Genomic DNA, 21303 nt, shown 5'->3' on the forward strand with positions numbered 1-21303 from the left:
GTGCAGCCGTCAAAATTCCTATAGGGCAAGTACTGATGACACCGTGGAAAACATCTGCCCAGCATACAGCACAGGCCCCCACGACACACTGCTCCTTTTCAATTGCCCTACCAATCTTGATAAGAAACTTAAGTTTGCAGCTTTGTGGTAACAAACCATATAAATAGCGAAATAGCCACATTCTTACGACTGATAGACCCAGAGTCAGATTAAGCAGAAAAATGAGAATACAAACATATTAACTACTGTTACAACAACGAGAACAAACTGCAATTATAGATGTAAACTTTATGATGATAAATAAATTATAGTTATTTCATTAATTCCTTTGAATTAATAAAATAAAAAAAATGAAAATCATTTTTCAATACAGCATTTTCCATTTTCCGAACAAGACGTGAAAATTACATGCCAAAGGGTTGATGAAAATGACATGCCAAAGATTAGTGAAAATGCTATTCTTGGGAATTGGTTAAGATGGCATGCCAAAGGATTGGTATAGATGCCATGCCAAAGAATTGTTGAAGATGCCATTCCATCGAGTTAGTAAAGATGACATGCTTAGGATCTGAAAATGGATTGCATCTTTTGGGGGTCACGCTCTTGTAAAAAGAATGAGTGAAGATGCTGAAAAAATGACATTCCATTTCACTTGCACCCATTCTTGAATAGCATCTTTGGCATCGAACATTTTGCTGGGTTCGAAAATTGTCCGAATCGGTCTTCTCCCTTATACTGTTGTTTCTCCGTGTGGCCATTGCGCGATATGTGTGCGCGATATCTATCGAAAAGAAATTACACCAAAAATAAGATCAGAACCACTTCCAAAATGGACTATACATGCTCCGCAACACATTTGAGCTTAAATCCAAATTTGTATATTTTTGTTAGCAAGTTCATAAAAGTTCAAAAAGGGGCCACGAAATATGAAAATCCTCTAAGACATAATTAATGGGGATTGGAGGATTTCGGTTGCGTAGACGGTATTCGATTCGATATTGTTATTGGATGAATGCTTCAATTCACACAGGCTTCAATTCGCTCAGAGATATGCCCTGCCCAGGGCACAAAATTTGAACTTTTGTAAGTAAAATGTCTAAAAAATTATCATTTCGTGGGTATGCGCCCAGCGTTGCCGACAGTTTTTATCGGAAATCGTCAACAAAGATGTTCCAAAACTAGGGTTGGTTTACGATTAATGCGATTTTTCGATGGTAGTTATGTCAATGAGACTGACAACATAAGATATAAAACCCACAGCAATAAATCTAACCCAATCTCTCTTAAATAACGTTATAAAAAAGATTTCACAATATGAGAGTTTTCCTTATGGTTATCGAGTTTGCGGTATTGCAGCAAGCTAAAACTGTGTACACCTTGTCACTTTTGAATGACAGCTTTGGTGACAGTGTGACAGTCCACCAGACACCGAAACTACCCGCACTTATGTGTGGATCTGAAGCATGGGTACTTGCGAAAGCAGATGAGGCAGAATTTGGTGTGAGAAAAATTCTCCTAAAGATTTATGGACCAAACATGCGATTGCGTTACCTAGGATGAAGAAAAACGCAAACCCTAGAAAGGCATATTAATACGAGCTTTCGAAGGTCAAAACTCCGAAGGAAAGGCCAAAACTCCGATATAAAGACCAAATTGTTGCTAATATAACAAAACATGACATCCAAAACTGGAGACGTAAAGTAGAAGATCAGCACGTTTGGAATATTTATTCTTAGTTCGGTTTATGGAACATAACGTTCTGTGTAAGACAGTCGAAAATAGATAAAAACTGTCATTCAAACCTGACTGACTTTACTGACCGCTTAAAAAGGACATTAGTAGGAAGTTAAGAAAGCTGGAAGTATACATTTTCTAAAACAGTGAAAAATTTTTAAGCAAGATATACATCCATTAACAATCCTAAAAGAAAATTTTCATTTGATATAATGCGAAGGTGAGGCAAAAACCATCAAAAATACCTGTATATGTAACATAAATATAGCCAATCTTGCTGACAATTGCTACGAACATTAAAAAGCTCACAAAATCGAGTTAGGATATTGTTTTCCTTAAAGTTTTTCGAGAAATTTTGGTCAAAATGTAGTTTTATTTCATGCAATTTTGACTTAAGTGAAAAATCGTCATTTTAGACCGTAAAATCGTCATTTTTCAATTTTGCCATTAAATCGCCAAAATGACGATACACTGTCAAGTTCGGCAACACTGTATGCGCCCCCTTATGCCCCCTCTGGTTATGTCGGTGTATTCAATTTATCGTAATCGTGTAATAGCATGATTTTTTATCAGAGTGTATATGTATGTCAAATATCATTTAACTAATTTGAATCAGGGTGCACTCATTGATATGAGAGAAGTCTCCCTTGTCCCCCTGGAATGTTTGTGGAACAATTATATATATTTATATGTATGTATGTCGTTTAGCATGCCGGAAACTAATACAAATTGGATGTGATAAGAAATAATTAATTGGTAATTAATTATTTCTTCAATCTTATATTAAATCAAAATTATATCTGCAATAGGGAAGCAAGTGTGAAATAGTTTTAATGAACAACAATTCATATGCAAATTTCTTACTATTATCTACATCATTACCATCGCTATTTATCAATTAATAAAACAAATAAAATTAAAACAAAAAAATAGTTCGCTTTTTTATCGCCAATTGTGAAAAATCTCTCACATTAATCTTCAATATGTCGATATTCAATGCTGGTGATGTTGGTTCGATTGCATCGTTTCCCATGTTTTATAGTTTTTTTTGCAATATTTATCAACATAACAAGATGATGATCATGATGATGATGATAGAGTTGATGCTGTTGCTTTCAATTCATCGAATAAATCTCTGTGGAGTGTGTGTTTCTTCCTCTTCTATGGTACGTTATGTGTGTTTCTCTACTATTTTCATGCTTATTGTTGTTGTTGATTTCACGCAAAAATAACGATGCAAATTAACTGTTATCTGATAAAATGGCAATAATAAACACTTCCACTACTCAAAGCTATCAAAGCGAAATGAAGTGTATTTCGTTCAGTTTCACATGAAATGCAAGAAATGGGAACTAAAGAAAAATTGATTGATTTCTTATGCAAATTTCATTAGTTTTGGTTGAATTGTTGTGGTTATCAAGAATTGCAGCAATTGTTTGTTTTTTTATTGAGGTGAGGGTGGAACTCAATGTTCCGGATATCTTGGGGCAAAATATCATAGTGAGAAAAAAAAACTATTTCCCACGAGAGTGTTGACCTTTTCTGGTTGAAGCTAAATGATTTGGGACCTCATTATTACCCATGTATCACGTGTCAATATAATATAAAATAAATAATTGAAATACTCTGGAAATGCAAGCCAATTTTACGCTGCAGGTTTTGCTCATAATTGAAAGTTGTAATGTTGTCTTTCAGGAGGCTCGATGTCACAAATCAGTATACAATGTATTATCGTAATCATGAAGCGATAAATAAACTATGTGCTGCTAATCGGCTTAGAATGGCGGCCGAGAAAAAATCTTGCTCTGATATATAAATTTTATTCATTCAGCAACCTACCCCATTGTACTTATGATATAAGTACCGCAAAACCTGACACTGGAACCGTAGTCAATTTTACAGAAATACCAAATTCAACTCAAGGCACCATTGTACTCGTCGAATAGTTTGACTAAAATAAGAAAGACTCCCTTCAACTCGTCTACAAAGACTCCCTTCAGTTCGTCTATAAAGACTCCCTTCACTTCGTCTATAAAGACTCACTTCAGCTCGTCTATAAACACACCCTTCAGTTCATCTATAAGAAGTCCATTCAGCTCGTCCATAGTGACTTATTTCAGCTCTTCAATAAGGACTCCCTCTAGCTCGTCTATAAAGATTCACTTCAGCTCGTCTATAAAGACACCCAGATGCTCGTCTATAAAGACTCCCAGCAGCTCGTCTATAAAGAATCCCAGCAGCTCGTCTATAAAGACTCCCAGCAGCTCGTCTATAAAGACTCCTTCCAACTCGCCTATAAAGACTCCCTTCAGCTCGTCTATAAAGGGTACTTTCCGATAGTATATTAAGTCTCCCTTCAGCTCGTCTATAAAGACTCCCTTCAGCTCGTCTATAAAGACTCCCTTCAGCTCGTCTATAAATACTCCCTTCAGCTCGTCTATAAATACTCCCTTCAGCTCGTCTATGAATACTCCCTTCAGCTCGTCTATAAAGACTCCCTTCAGCTCGTCTATAAAGACTCCCTTCAGCTCGTCTACAAAGACTCCCTTCAGCTCGTCTACAAAGACTCCCTTCAGCTCGTCTACAAAGACTCCCTTCAACTCGTCTATAAAGACTGCCTTCAGCTCGTCTATAAAGACTGCCTTCAGCTCGTCTATAAAGACTGCCTTCAGCTCGTCTATAAAGACTCCCTTCAGCTCGTCTATAAAGACTCCCTTCAGCTCGTCTATAAAGACTCCCTTCAGCTCGTCTATAAAGACTCCCGTCAGCTCGTCTATAAAGACTCCCTTCAGCTCGTCTATAAAGACTCCCTTCAGCTCGTCTATAAAGACTCCCGTCAGCTCGTCTATAAAGACTCCCTTCAGCTCGTCTATAAAGACTCCCTTCAGCTCGTCTATAAAGACTCCCTTCAGCTCGTCTATAAAGACTCCCTTCAGCTCGTCTATAAAGACTCCCTTCAGCTCGTCTATAAAGACTCCCTTCAGCTCGTCTATAAAGACTCCCTTCAGCTCGTCTATAAAGACTCCCTTCAGCTCGTCTATAAAGACTCCCTTCAGCTCGTCTATAAAGACTCCCTTCAGCTCGTCTATAAAGACTCCCCTCAGCTAGTCTATAAAGACTCCCTTTAGCTCGTCTATAAAGACTCCTTTCAGCTCGTCTATAAAGACACCCGTCAGCTCGTCTATAAAGACTCCCGTCAGCTCGTCTATAAAGACTCCCTTCAGCTCGTCTATAAAGACTCCCTTCAGCTCGTCTATAAAGACTCCCTTCAGCTCGTCTATAAAGACTCCCTTCAGCTCGTCTATAAAGACTCCTTTCAGCTCGTCTATAAAGACTGCCTTCAGCTCGTCTATAAAGACTGCCTTCAGCTCGTCTATAAAGACTGCCTTCAGCTCGTCTATAAAGACTCCCTTCAGCTCGTCTATAAAGACTCCCTTCAGCTCGTCTATAAAGACTCCCTTCAGCTCGTCTATAAAGACTCCCTTCAGCTCGTCTATAAAGACTCCCTTCAGCTCGTCTATAAAGACTCCCTTCAGCTCGTCTATAACGACTCCCTTCAGCTCGTCTATAAAGACACCCGTCAGCTCGTCTATAAAGACTCCCGTCAGCTCGTCTATAAAGACTCCCTTCAGCTCGTCTATAAAGACTCCCTTCAGCTCGTCTATAAAGACTCCCTTCAGCTCGTCTATAAAGACTCCCTTCAGCTCGTCTATAAAGACTCCCTTCAGCTCGTCTATAAAGACTCCCTTCAGCTCGTCTATAAAGACTCCCTTCAGCTCGTCTATAAAGACTCCCTTCAGCTCGTCTATAAAGACTCCCTTCAGCTCGTCTATAAAGACTCCCTTCAGCTCGTCTATAAAGACTCCCTTCAGCTCGTCTATAAAGACTCCCTTCAGCTCGTCTATAAAGACTCCCTTCAGCTCGTCTATAAAGACTCCCTTCAGCTCGTCTATAAAGACTCCCTTCAGCTCGTCTATAAAGACTCCCTTCAGCTCGTCTATAAAGACTCCCTTCAGCTCGTCTATAAAGACTCCCGTCAGCTCGTCTATAAAGACTCCCGTCAGCTCGTCTATAAAGACTCCCTTCAGCTCGTCTATAAAGACTCCCGTCAGCTCGTCTATAAAGACTCCCTTCAGCTCGTCTATAAAGACTCCCTTCAGCTCGTCTATAAAGACTCCCTTCAGCTCGTCTATAAAGACTCCCTTCAGCTCGTCTATAAAGACTCCCTTCAGCTCGTCTATAAAGACTCCCCTCAGCTAGTCTATAAAGACTCCCTTTAGCTCGTCTATAAAGACTCCCTTCAGCTCGTCTATAAAGACTCCCTTCAGCTCGTCTATAAAGACTCCCTTCAGCTCGTCTATAAAGACTCCCTTCCGCTCGTCTATAAAGACTGCCTTCCGCTCGTCTATAAAGACTGCCTTCCGCTCGTCTATAAAGACTGCCTTCCGCTCGTCTATAAATACTGCCTTCCGCTCGTCTATAAAGACATCCTTCAGCTCGTCTATAAAGACACCCTTCAGCTCGTCTATAAAGACTCCCTTCAGCTCGTCTATAAAGACTCCCTTCAGCTCGTCTATAAAGACTCCCTTCAGCTCGTCTATAAAGACTCCCTTCAGCTCGTCTATAAAGACTGCCTTCCGCTCGTCTATAAAGACTGCCTTCCGCTCGTCTATAAAGACTGCCTTCCGCTCGTCTATAAAGACTGCCTTCCGCTCGTCTATAAAGACTGCCTTCCGCTCGTCTATAAAGACTCCCTTCAGCTCGTCTATAAAGACTCCCTTCAGCTCGTCTATAAAGACTCCCTTCAGCTCGTCTATAAAGACTGCCTTCCGCTCGTCTATAAAGACTGCCTTCCGCTCGTCTATAAAGACTGCCTTCCGCTCGTCTATAAAGACTGCCTTCCGCTCGTCTATAAAGACTCCCTTCAGCTCGTCTATAAAGACTCCCTTCAGCTCGTCTATAAAGACTCCCTTCAGCTCGTCTATAAAGACTCCCTTCAGCTCGTCTATAAAGACTCCCTTCAGCTTCTTTATAAAGACTCACTTCAGCTCGTCTATAAAGCCTCCCTTCAGCTCGTCTAAAAAGGCTCCCTTCAGCTCGTCTATAGAGACTCCCTTCAGCTCATTTATAAAGACACACTTCAGTTCGTCTATAAATACACCCTTCAGCTCGTCCATAAAGACTCCCTGCAGCTCATTTATAAAGACTCCCTTCGGCTGGTCTATAATTTATATTAAAGGAATTTTCCTCCGGTTTCAATATGAAGCATTGACCCGCAAACTTACCGTTCAATAAAGATATTATTTTTCTGGAGATAAAAATCTGAAAGGAAGAAACAAATGTAAATTTATTGAATGATTAAATTAAAGTTATTAATGATTAATTGAATTAAAACATTATTGCTTATAGATATTTAAAATAATAAAAAATAATGTGTAGGAATGAAGATAATGTCGGTGTGTGTATCCAACAATTAGTCCCGCTTAATATTAGACGGTAAAGAATATTGAGAAAATAAAAATTGAAATCTTTTAAATCTGTAAATCAAATTTTGCTTTTTTTTAAGCTGCGTTTTCTGTTGTTAGCTAATAATTTAACAAGCATCCAACATCTCCCCCTCAGTAACAAACGTATAAAATGCCAACTTAAAGGGCTTATTTGTAAGAAAAATATTTTCGTAATTGGGAAATTTTGGACGATTCCATTGAAAAGAAAAAAAACAAAAAACTCCTCTGATTATGACCGACAATGAGATACAAACAATGCAATTGACTTTAGCATCTCTATTTTGCATAACATTTAATATTCGGGGCTTTTTTTTGTGCTGTTGTAAAAGTCGGTAGGTATTTGTTGTTGCAATTTCGTTTGTCAAAAGATATCTAATAATTCACGAAAAATCGTGTCTTTAGTTTAATGATTTCTGTGGAACAGAAGTTGTTTTTGGTTTTCTGGGAAGCGAAGACAATAAGGGTGTAAGTGGATGGATGGATGGATGGATGCTGGAGAACTAAAAATGAATGAAGAGTTGTTGTAAATAGAAACATGTTTCAACACTAAATATGAATGTATATTTATTTTTAAAATATTTCTCTAAAAAGAAACTGTCTATACAAAAGTAGATGTTAGAAACACGGAGAAGGTAATGCCACATAACCGCTTGGAAAGATCAAATATTACCTTAAGATGCTTTATGATTAAAAGCTCATAACATGTGGTCTTAGGCGCTACAGTTTTCAACAGTTATGAATACATTTCTTATGTGATTAGAAGTGTATCCCCTATTGCAATTTGACACGAACAAAAATGAAAAAGCTGGGCATTTGTAAAAAATGTTTTCTAAGTTCGACTACTGGAACAACTGTTTTGCAATCACCAATTTAGTAACTAAGTGACCTAAGGAAATAATAAATAATTTATAAAATGTCTTTGTTGAAAAATTGTAAATTTCAGTTTGTCGCTCTTTTTTCTCCGCTTCTTTATCCATTCTCCCTCTTTCTTCAAGCCCAAATCAATATTAGACAGTTTTTTTTGCAAAAAAAAAAAACTTTTTTCCCGGTTGTTATCTAAACGTTATTGTAACTTGAAAAACAATTAGCTAACTAAGTTGGTAAGCTATTCATTATAATGTAGTTTGTTGTTGTTGTCGTTTTGCTTTGAAGACGCGAACTATACCTCCCCCATTGGACACGTTTCCATTGTTAGTTACATGGCATAGTGGCACCTATGATAAGGTCTGATTCAATGTCTTTTGCACACTACCCTATAATTACACAGAGGGTTCGTTTGCTTCCATGAAATGAATAACAAACACAAAGACCTACACTTTAAATTGTTATTTTTTTGGCAAATAACAGCAAACAACGAGGGGCAGCATATGGAATTGCAGGATGAGGTTTCTTAATTATTATCAGATGGAAGATAATCTTATAATTATGGAATGAAAAAATATCTTAGGAGGGAAACAACTTATGTAAAATATGTGAGGAATTTTAAAAAATAATAAATTGTATGCCGTCTAATAAGAGTTTTTTTCAGATGAAGTGGTGTGAATCTTTATAGACGAGCTAAAGCGAGCTAAAGGGAGTCTTTAAAGACGAGCTGAAGGAAGTTCATATAGATGAGCTGAAGGGAGTGTGTATAGACGAAGGAAATATAGATGAAGGGATTCATTATAGACGAGCTGAAAGGAGCATTTATAAATGAGCTGGGGAGAGTCTTTACTGATGAGCTGAAGTGGCATTTTATAAAGGAGCTGAAGTGAGTCTTTATAGACGAGTTGACGTGATTTTGAATAGAGGAGGTGAAGAGAGCCTTTATGGACGAGCTCATTGGAGTCTTTATAGACGAGCTGAAGGGAGTCCTTATTGACCAGCTGAGGGGAGTTTTTATAGACGAGCTGAAGGGAGTCTTTATAGACGAGCGAAAGGGAGTCTTTATAAACGAGCAGAAGCGAGCTGGAGGGAGTCTTTAAAGACGAGCTGAAGGGAGTCTTTATAGACGAGCTGAAGGGAGTCTTTATAGACGAGCTGAAGGGAGTCTTCATAGACGAGCTGAAGGGAGTCTTTATAGATGAGCTAGAAAAGGTGAAGGGAGTCTTTATAGACAAGCTGAAGGGAGACTTTATAGACGAGCTGAAGCGAGTTGAATGGAGTCTTTTTAGACGAGCTGAAGGGAGTCTTCATAGACGAGCTAGACGAGGTGAAGGGAGTCTTTATAGACGAGCTAGACGAGGTGAAGGGAGTCTTTATAGACGAGCTGAATGGAGTTTTTATAGACGAGCTGAATGGAGTCTTTATAGACGAGCTGAAGGGAGTTCTTATAAACGAGCTGAAGGGAGTCCTTATAGACGAGCTGAAGGGAGTCTTTATAGACGAGCTGAAGCGAGCTGGTGGGAGTCTTTAAAGACGAGCTGAAGGGAGGCTTTATAGACGAGCTGAAGGGAGGCTTTATAGACGAGCTGAAGGGAGTCTTCACAGACGAGCTAGACGAGGTGAAGGGAGTCTTTATAGACGAGCTAGACGAGGTGAAGGGAGTCTTTATAGACGAGCTGAAAGGAGTCTTTATAGAATAGCTGAAAGGAGTCCTAATAGACGATCTGAAGGGAGTTTTTATAGAATAGCTGAGGGGAGTCTATGAAGAGCTAAGGGAAGTCTTTATAGAAAAGCTGAGTGGAGTCTTATAGACGAGCTGAAGGCAGTCTTTATAGACAAACTTAAGGGATGCTTTATAGGCGAGCTGAACGGGGTCTTGTATAGACAAGCTAAAGGGAGTCCTTACAGTCGAGTTGAGAAGTCTTTATAGATGAGGTTAAGGCAGTCGGTATAGATGATGACTCCCCTTTATAGATGAGCTAAAGGTAGTTTTATAGGCAAGGTGAAGGGAGTCGTTAAAGACAAACTGAAGGGAGTCCTTATGGAAAAGCAGAAAGGACGATTTATGGACGAGTCTTTATAGACAAGCTGAAGGGAGGCTTTATAGACGAGCTGAATGGAGTCTCTATGGACGAGCAGTGCTTATAGGCGAGCTAAAGGGAGTGTTTATAGGGGAGCTAAATGGAGCCTTTGTAGACGAGTTAAAATCTCTATAGACGAGCTGAAGGGGGTCTCTATAGATGAGCTGAAGGGAATCTCTATGGATGATCTGAATGGTTGTAGTCTTTATAGACCAGCTGAAAGGAGGCTTTATAGACATGCTAAAGGGAGTCTTTATAGACGGGCTTAAGACCGTCTTTATAGACGAACCGAAATTTGTCTTTATAAAGACAAACCGATTGAGGTCACTGTAGACGAACCGAAGCAATTTTTACAGATCCTCTAATCCGTTCTTGATAAATAAGTTGAGGAATCTTTAAAAAAGAACCGGTAAAAGTCCTTGTTAATGATTTATTTAAAGACGGGCCATAAGGAGATGGCCTAAAAAATGGATTACAGGCGAGCCAAAGAATCAAAAGATGTTAAGCCACTTTGGGGTTACTCATGACGAAATGTTAGCTGTATGTTCTTTGGGTAGTCTGCGGGACCGTGTACTGGTGTCGATCAGCATGTAGAACTGCCAGTCCGGCTCTGATGCGGTTCTGATCCGGTCTCCGCTGAGATCTTTCTGACCTGGAAGGTCCTGCGCTTCTTTTCTGAGTCCCCGGTCATTCCAGAAGATTCTGCAGTCGCGCTCACCCTCTTCATGTCCGAGCTCACGCTGTTGGCATTTGAAGGTGGGAACCTCTTTTTCTTCTTACACGGTTTAACGGTGTTCTGTTCCTCAGGATATTTTATCCTCTTGGCAGCTTTCGAGAAAATGGAGAGAGTATTGTTGATTTCCTTTGGAGCATCCAGCTGTTCTCTTTAGTCTGGTCTTGGTGAAGTTTGCTAGGGGCTTCTGAAGGTTGGAAGCTGTATGTTTCTTACACGGTCTTACGGTGTTCTGCCCCTCTTCACCGCTTCAGAGGAATTGGAGAGAATATTTTTTATATCCATTGGAACATCCCGCTGTTCTCTATTTAGCTGCGTTTGGTTCTTCTAAAACTTCCGTCGTTGAGCCCCTGTCCATCGCACTCCTTAGTTGTAAGCTTTGCGATGCTATCGCTTACTTTTTCTACCATTTTGTGGACCTCCTCTTCATTGAGGGTTTCCACACCGGTGGTGTTTATTTTACTGCTGTAGTATTCGGAGTCTGTTATGGTTGTGTCAAGTTAAGTCTCTCCTTAACCTTTCCTGTCTCCTCTTCCCTTTTTTCTTTAGGTTGTGTGTTTAGCCGCAACTTTGACCACAGATGCCAAGACATCCACATCTGTGGGTAATGTTTGCTCACGATCGCTTGATGGCGACGAGGCATCACTAGCAGCAGATCACTGGTCCCTGCCGGTACTGGGTTATTAAGGCCCTGCACCATAACATTTATTTCCTTTTCTTCTTCCATTTTCCGTATTTGTTTTTTTGTTTTAGGGGACTACGGGGGTAGTCAGTTTTTTGTCCGCTGGAAACTCAAGGTTTCCAGAGGTATGTGATACTACCACTCTACTCCAGACTGGTCATGCCGCAAGACTGCATCACTACTTTCCCAAAAGACGTCTGACGTGAAATAAACTGTAGGAGCTGTAAAATTAGATCTATGTGTTCTTAATGCAAAAGAGGGGAGTTTGCTGATTACTATAGGCTATGCAAAGATGGAGAAGAAAAAGAGACAATCGAGAATATTTATGTATATACCGTCCATGTGGATGAATTTTTGTCCCCTAGGGCAATTGTCTTTGATATTTCTTTATTTGTGGTCCTTAGCAGAAAATCTATGATTTTATAAATCATAATAGAAGACAATTAATCAAATCCAATTCAAAACGCTACAAATCCCCTCCCTTATAAATATGACACTAAAACAAAAGACTTAAGACCCAAACATCACTTAATTGGAATTCTTAGAGAAAGCTTGTTAAACAAAATATTATTCCCAAATTAATTAAACTACTCCTCATAATGAATGCCATACAAGACCACAGCAAGACCACCATGTGATAGTTCCACCATCAATAACAACAACATCACCACATGGTGTTTATGGTATAACATTACGTTTGGTGTTAATGTTTCGTTTGTTGTCTATAACGCCACAGCAAGCCGACGACAATTTGTGGCGGCGGCTGCTGCTGCTGATGTTGCTGGTCTTGCCAATTACGCTTCTGATGTTGTTGATATGCGCCCATAGGGATTGTTATCTATTTCTTTTCATACAGATGGAAACGAAAATCAGCAATGATCAATTGAGATTACGTGGAGGCTATTACTTTTTTAGTATTTCTTTTAAATTGTTTTCTTTTTTGGGTTTTTGCTTTCGCCCTCGCATAGCACTGAAACAGCATGAATGAATGTTAAGCAGAAAATTAATGTTGAGGGTCTATATTTTTTCTTCTTCTTTGGATCCTCTTAAGTTCCAGCATAAATATTTCCTGTGATATTATGTTAACATTGTTGCAGTCAAAAGAAATTTTCCTCTTCTTTTTCTTTTTTGCATTTCACGACACTGAATAAAAGACCGATTAAAATTGTTTACTTTCTCACGTTGCAATCGCATTGTTCGCATAATCAGTGTTGGTGAGCGGAAAAAATCTTTTAGCTTTTTGTTTATCTTTTAAGGGAAGATTATAGAGTGCAAAAAGGTGGTTTAAGTGAGTACTTCTTATTTTGGGTCAAATTCCTGAGGTCAGTTTTTTTGTTTGAAATGCGGTAAAACAAAGTGAGACATTTGGTTAGATTGGGAGGAAAAACAAAGAAGGGATGGAAGAAAAAAAATGACGTGGTAATTGAATAATTTTCTCAATTGAGATTTAAATTAAGTAGGAGATTTTAAGTAGGAAGTGTACGCAAATATTTGACATAAAGAGGATAGAATTATTTATTAGACACAAAATACACACCTCAGTCATTTCAAACAGTATCGAAGTAATAATTAATGAGTTCTTTAGAAATTTCTAGGTGTAAGAGAGAAATTATCGTTTTGAGAGAAGTAATCTTTTTGAATATACTTAAAGCCGTGCAACATAAATATTAATTCCAAAAAAATCGGGAGGATTGTGAACAGTGGGGAAACATAGAATAGACATGTATAGTAAGGCTAAACAAAAAAAAAAAAACCCTAAGGAGAATATTGCCATAAAGAGGATATTGCATGATAACAACATTGTGTCTTTTAAATATGTATTATTACAACAACATTTTCACTGTCAACATTTCCATATTAAATATTGTTTAATCGCTTTTTATTCCCTTTCCGCATACGAAGTAGCGGGCATTTTCCTAGTTCCTTTATAATTTATCTTAGTCGGGGTAGCGAAGCGCACCGGGGTTTGCTAGTATACATATAAAAATTATTTTTCAAACTATTATGTGGATGGTATGTTAAGTGTGTAATGTGACTTTTGAGGCATTCACGAAACTTCTACACCAAAAATGTTCAACATAGGTCCATGTTTTGGTATAGCCCTCATATAAAGGTACCTCTCGATTTTAAGTATTTTGAAGATTTAAGTTTAATTTTTTGACCGAACGACCTCTTAAACTTCTGAACTTTTTTTTATTTAAATACAATTTTTTTCAAATGTATAAAAAAATTAGAAAAATAATAATATAAGTTCATATACAATTTTCATTTCATAATATAATTTATAATTGATTTAAAATGTTTAAGAAAATTAAGTACAAAATAAGTTGTAGCCAATACAAATCGAATTTTATTCAAAATTTACCTTCAAAACTATTTTTAATGAAAAATTCTGCTTGCAGGCAAATAAAAAGTAAGAAAATAAAATGTTTTTGTTTATATTTGGAAATACTTTCTGAAAAACAAAATGCGAAAATATCTTTAAAAAATCGAGCGATTTTTTACCAAAATATTTTCACAATTTAAGAAGATAAACCAGTGAGGAAAGGATCATAGTCGGGCGGGGCCGACTTATGATACCCTACACTAATGTGAATATGTAAAATATAGGAGATATATATCAATTCGAACTGATTTTTATATAATATGGTACACTTTTTAGTAGACAAAATTCCGTCACACATTCCAAATTTTATCAAAATTGGACAGATCGGCCGAAAATATATATGGGAGCTATATCCAAATCTGAACCGATTTCGATGTTATTTGGCACATTTATTTTTAGACCGATTTCAGTCACACATTCCAAATTTCATCAACATCGGACGTATGTAGTGTGTTTGGTGCAGCAGATACGTCAAATCGGCCGAAAATATATATTGGAGCTAAATCAAAATCTGAACCGATTTTCACGAAAAGCAATAGCGTTCTATGGCTAAAAAAATATATTACCCAATTTTCAGCTGAATCGGACAAAAAATGCGACCTGTACGTTGCGAACAAAACAACATGGACACACGGATGGACGGATGGACGGACATGCATAAATCGACTCAGAAAGTGATTATATGTATATTCCCAAAATGAACTATGTGTCTATATACTACCTACACCACTGTGAATATGTAAAATATATATGGGAGCTAAATCCAAATCAAAACAAATTTCGATATAATTTTTAACACTTATTTCTAGGCCAAATCCCGGCAAACATTCCAAATTTAATTGAAATCGGACATATTTAGCTCGTTTCGCGCATCAAATACCTAAAATCGGCCGAGAATATATATGGGAGCTATATCCAAGTCTGAACCGGTTTCTATATAATTTAGCACACTTATTTCTAGGCCAAATCCCGGTAAACATTTCAAATTTTATTGAAATCGTACATATATATAGCGCGTTTCGTGTACCAAATGCCTTAAATCGGGCGAAAATATATATGGGGGCTATATCCAAATCTGAACCTATTTTTACCAAAATAAATAGCGTTCGTCCTTTGGTCAAAAAAACTATCTTCCCCAATTTTCATGCGAATCGGACAATAAATGCGACCTTTACTTTGTTTACAAAAATACATGGACAGACGGACAGACAGACGGACATGCGTAAATCGACTCAGAAAGTGATTCTATGTATATCCCTAAAAGGAACTATGGGCCTATCTTGTTTCGTTTTTCATGTTACAAACTAATGCACAAAGACATAATACCCCTTACCACAAGGTGGTATAGGGTATAACAACGAATAGCGCCGCAGCCGAAAATATTTTTCCAATTTGAGAAGATGAAAAGTTTTTCTAAGAATATTGTAATACTTTTTGAAAAACGAAAAGCACGGCAGGCGAAAATACTTTCGAAAAAATCCCGCGATTTTTTACTAAAATATTTTCACATTTTAAGATAAAAAATATTTAAATACTTTTTGAAAAACGAATAGCGCCACAGGCAAAAGTAATAAAACATCGCGCGATTATCTTAATAAATACATATTTTAATAACTGAAGAAAATTCAAAAAATGTATATGACGAAAAGTCAAAAAAATTTAACATTGATGAAGCCAAGGTTTGCACTGTTATAATTCGCGAAATATTGCAGTGTACCACGAAATATGACCATAGCTGGATCAAACGAAGTGTTTTTACACAAAGCTCAAAAATGTGGCTAAAAAAGTTTATTTGTGCAGAAGCTATGACCGCGTAAATGAATAAAAATAGGTAAAAACACGTTGAAGCAAACAAGTTTTTTTACGTTGTTATCCGATTAGCGGTTAAACCGTTTAAATTACGGATATCTGCCCAAAGTAAAAGTAGAAGAATACAAAATAAAGATTACACTTCTAATGTATCACATTTCAAAATCTCCACTATATCCACCTTTTATGGATGCTGACATTTTGAAGCCAGAATTTAGGTGTTTGATCTAACTGCGACGCGCATTCGTGTATTTCAAAAAGCATATAATAGAATCAAAGTACTCGCGATTACGCATAATTTGATATATATTGTCTATGTACCCCAGACAGCATCACAGTAATCCAAAAAAGCCAAAATTTAGTGCGATATTTTTTCGAAAAACCCTATTTTTTGGGTACAGTATTTACAATATCCTTTTGATTGTGCTGGGACCAACAGCAACTGCAAAAACCGAAAAATGTGCGTAAAATATCGCGGATTTAATCGCGCTTTGACCGTTTCCTTTTCAATGAAGAAACTGACACATCACTCGCGTTTTTGCGAAAACAGCGGTTTAAAAAATTTAGTGGTATGGGAGCTGTATCCGATTTATCCCAAAAATAGTGTGTGATGCTACATCCACGGTTCTTGATGGATTTTATCGATGTAGGTTTAGATCGATGTATTTTATCATGAATGATAGTGAAATCGGATGCGCATAAAAAGTGTATGAACTTTGTGCAAATTATAAGCGTTATAAAGTTTATTGCACACTAAACTGCAGACGATGCTACATCTTAGCGGCCAAAATAAATCCTGGCAAATGTGTACAAATTAAAAGAGAATAATTCGCTGTGTTGGTAAACCGCATGCGCATCAAATGATTTTGAGGATTTCGCGATTTACACGCATTTCAAAATGAACATTACCCGATACAGTTTTATTTCAAAATTATACCCCATTTAAAGGAACCCAAATTTATTTGAACGATACCCATATCTTCTGCTAGATGTTGACGTGTATTCGAGAAGTGATTAGAATAAAAAATTTGATTTTTTGCGTGAAATTTAACTAAAATAGAAGAATAACACCGACCTATTTTAGCTAAATTTTCTTCAAGTAACTCACAAAATAAATTTTAATAAATATTTTCTCTTACAAAAGTTTTATAAATTTCCTCGATATATTTTTTGCTTTCGCTATAATATGCAAACCACTAAACGGATTTGTATAGTTTTGGTATCATTTGAATCTTCGCGATGTTTAGATTACGTACATATTTTTTATATACATTTTTCAGATGCGTAAATAGCTTGAATTTTATTAAAGCAAGTTGCAAACTACCAATTGTTTTGAATTATTATTTCCGCGAAAATTTACAACTTTTTCACTAAAGTTATGGGACCTCAATAAACATATAGTATGTAGGAAGCCATAAATTAACAATGTTTCTCGATATAATGAATAGAGTTTTTATAAGATTTTTTCTGATAATCAGAATTGAAACCCCCATAACTTTTGCGCGCAATATCCAAAATTAGTATCTCGAACAGATTTGAGAATGAGAATTTTTTCTTAATCCATGTACCAAAAATCTTTTATGTAGCTTCAAAAAAAAATTAATTTTTTTCAAATGGAATATTAAAAAATTTTGACTTTTCCTCATATATACTTTGAAATTTGCTAAATTAAGAAAAAATTATATTTACATGTCTATACATATATGTAGATGGGATTATACCCGGTATTTACCCAAAACATGGGTAAATACCAGGTAAATACCCGATAAATTTCTTTTCTGGGTGTTTATTTGGGTAAATAAAATTTTATTTTGAAATCGAAATTTTGTTTTTCTGTCAGACAGAAAATCAAAAAGAATACCAGTAGGCCTATTCTGTAACTTTTATCGATTAAAAAGTTCTTAACCCCCAGTTTATGTATTTCGAAACGAAAATGTGTGCGCATGAAAGACACCCAAACTTTAGTTTTTGAAATATTATTTAATTTGCTTTTGCTTCAAAACAAAAAACAAATTTGAAATACACACTCAAATTTGGTAGTTTTTCTTCCGCATTCGTTTTCTTATCGACATACATAAACAGGCCCTCAATTTTTGTTTGTTTTTATAACAACTACAAAACAAACACTTTTTACATGTCAAATCGGTCGTTGGAGTTGCTTGTGCGAAAAAGTTGACGAAGAGTGCAAAAATAATAGCTTTGTTGAGGAGGTCTTAAATCTCAAGATTATCCACTGAAATCGTGGTATAATCCATCTGATATATGATAAAGTTTGATCCACCATTTACATATGTTTTTCTGCATGGAGAACTACAAAAAACCGCTTCAAAAACTCCCAAATATCAATATTATGCTGTCACAATATATAAGAGATTTACCAAAATATGGACCAAAATTGGTCATATTTACCATTTGGGTATTTACCCATTACCCATCTCTATTTATACATAATAATCATGTATATAAAAGGTCTTCGTCAAATGCCGTAGTATGTTAAAACTGCTCCGAACTGCTTCTAGCATACATATGTAATTTCGGGCATAATTTCTTTTTTAAATAATTTTATGAAGTCAGGAGTATTTTCTGGATAATTTGGCATTGGTTGGCACTTAGGCCTTCTCAAATGTACAATTCCGCTTACATTCTAACTTCTACTCTAAAATGTATAACAATTTATATAATTATAAATTTCAAAATTAGAAAAGCAAAGCAGACATAACCTCCAAAATCATTTTATGAGTTATGTACGGGAACCATATAAGGGGGTAGACTCCGATTTTCGGTGTTTTTTGGTCAACAAATTTCTACACCAAAAATTGTCAACATACATACGTCCATATTTTAGAATATCCCTCATATAACGGGACCTGCCGATGTTCGGTATTTTGAGGTATTATATGACACCTAAAATTGTGGACAGGAAAGGGAACTAATTTTTCCACTTTAGTTCTGAATATTTTATGGCGGAGGGTATAAAAAGTACGGCTCGATCGATCATAATGGTATTTTACTTGATCATTTTAAAACCAGAAAAGAATGGATCAAAGTCGGACCGGGCCGGGCCGACTATATGATACTATAAACCACCAAGATTTTATATTTTTGGGAATTATTTCACGGTGCGCCTTAACCTGGGAAGTTTTTGCGGATTCTGAAACTGCAATGTTCATAGATGAGAAAAACCAAAAAAATCGCCAGCTATGGTAAAAGATGAGAAAAATCGAGAAACAACAAAAAATTGCTGTAGGGATTTTCACATTTTTAGGTTTTCAGGATTTTGGTAAAACCTAGTAAAAAACCTACGATAATATCATAAGGGCCAATTTTGTGGAGAATTTTCGCCTCTACAACATTTTCTTTAGTCACATTTCAAAAGGACTTTGCGTTTCCAAGCAAAATCTTTAAAAACTAAAAAAACCCTAAAAATTAGAATTTTTATCGCGATTTATTTAAAAATCCCTCCGGCGATTATTTTGGTATTTTGATTTTTCTCATCTATGTACATTGTAGTTTCAGAATCCGCTAAAACTTTCCAGGTGTAAGCACCTTCCATTTAAAGTTAGTTAAGGCACGCCATGATTTCTGTACTATATTGTGTCACATTTTCAAAAATTCCGTTTAATGGTGTGTTAGGTGCATCAAATACATGAAATCGGCCTAAAATATATGTATATGGAAGCTATATTCAAATCTGAATCGATTCTCTCCAAAAGCAATAGCGCGCGTCCTTTGGACAATTACAAAAATACATGGACAGGCGGACGGACGGACATGAATAAATCGGATCCGAAATTGATTCTATGTATTTCGCTAAATGGAACTATGGATCTATCTCGCTTCCTTATGAATGTTACATACAAATGCATAAAGACATAATACCCTTTACCACACATAGAAATTACATATGTATCTCATTTGTTTAAATCGTCACATTTTCTGCATTCGATGACTGTTTTCAGATATGGATGCAGAAGACATTTTTAATTTATTCATGTGATATAATTGGTCAGTAGTACTGTACAGGTGACAAAGTCATAAGTAAGTCAGTAGAGACATTTATTGACATTTCCTACAGGGTAGTTACAAGGATTACGTTTGTTAGGATATGCAAGGATTATGAAGCTACGATGGAAAGTGGAACATGATATGTTCTAAATTGAAGAATCAGGGTTAAATATTTAACTTTAAGGTATCTATTCGTACATCATCTCACAATAAGTTTGTACTGTTGGTTATTACCTTAATAAACTTATCTGTCTTTGTTTATAGATAGATCAGTTTATTATGGGAATAAACCTTAGTAGAAACATAAACTTATGGAACATATGTTTCGTATATTTTCAAGGGTCACCAGAGCAATAATGGCTTAAAATACAATTAAAGCTTCGCTCACCTCAAGGAACTAATGTTTGATGATAAATTAATTTTGCGAATGTCATTAATAATGACATAATTTTCTACATATAACATTCATTATACAGTCTTCATGATATTGCATATATCAATATACATAAGCGATCATCTATGCCAGTTATTTGCAGTTGTGTAAAAAACAAACAAATATAAATAAAAACAAGTAAAAAAGAATTAAGTTCGGCGGGGCCGAACTTTTCATACCCTCCACCATAAAATATTCTGAACTAAAATGGAATAATTACTTTTCATTCCTGTCCCCAACTTTAAGTGGGTACGTTAAAATGTCAGATAATGTTTATTTACATTTATGCTTCATTCGGGAGGCCCTTTTTATGGTGCCTATATCTAATTATGTATGTTGACAATTTTTGGTGGGCTAGAAATTGGGAGGTACTGTTATATAGGGGTTATAATAAAACATGGGCCTATGTTGACAGTTTTTGATGGGAGCCTTTAATGTCAAATAACTCCTAATTTGGTTAAAAAATTTAGCTAGAATCTTCAAAATATCGAAAATCGGTACATACCGTGGGAACTTCAAATGTCATTAACAGCTAGTTCGGAGGTATCTGGGCTATACGAAAATATGAACTTAAATGAACCGTTATATGGGGGCTATACCAAAACGTGGACCTATGTCCACAAGTTTTGTCATATAAGTTTATTGACATTTAAGAACTTTAAATGTCAAATTATAGCTACATCGGTCTGAAAATGTAGCTACAAACGTCAAAACACCGCAAATCGGGGGTACCGTTATATGGGGGCTATACCAAATCGTGGACCTATGACCACAAGTTTTGTTATATAAGTTTATTGACACTTAAGAACCCTAAGTGTCAAAATATAGCTAAATCGGTCTGAAAATGTAGCTAAAACTGTCAAAATACCGTAAATCGGGGGTACCGTTATATGGGGGCTATACCGAAACGTAGACCTATGTCCACAACTTTTGTTATATAAGTTTATTGACATTTAAGAACCCTAAATGTTAAATTATAGCTACATCGGTCTGAAAATGTAGCTAAAAACGTCCAAATACCGCAAATCGGAGTGTACCGTTATATGGGGGCTATACCAAAACGTGGACC

The 21303-nt window shown here is 36.5% G+C and overlaps 1 protein-coding gene across 2 annotated transcripts in view; it reads right to left on the reverse strand.

Moving 5' to 3' along the window:
- Gld (Glucose dehydrogenase) overlaps positions 1 to 21303 on the reverse strand; it is a 174840-nt gene that overhangs the window by 132171 nt on the left and 21366 nt on the right. Inside the window, exons 1-2 of one of the 2 annotated variants that reach the window (XM_073987163.1) lie at positions 7912 to 8335; positions 7020 to 7056 (exon numbers count right to left, since the gene is read on the reverse strand). The gene's annotated coding sequence lies outside the window, so the exon portion shown is untranslated. Of the gene's footprint in view, positions 1 to 7019; positions 7057 to 7911; positions 8336 to 21303 lie in introns of those variants that run through there. The other variant, XM_073987154.1, reaches the window with a different exon arrangement.

Source organism: Musca autumnalis, unplaced genomic scaffold, assembly GCF_047663935.1.
Source record: "Musca autumnalis isolate F117 unplaced genomic scaffold, ASM4766393v1 scaffold_1, whole genome shotgun sequence".
NCBI classification, from domain to species: Eukaryota; Metazoa; Arthropoda; class Insecta; order Diptera; family Muscidae; genus Musca; species Musca autumnalis.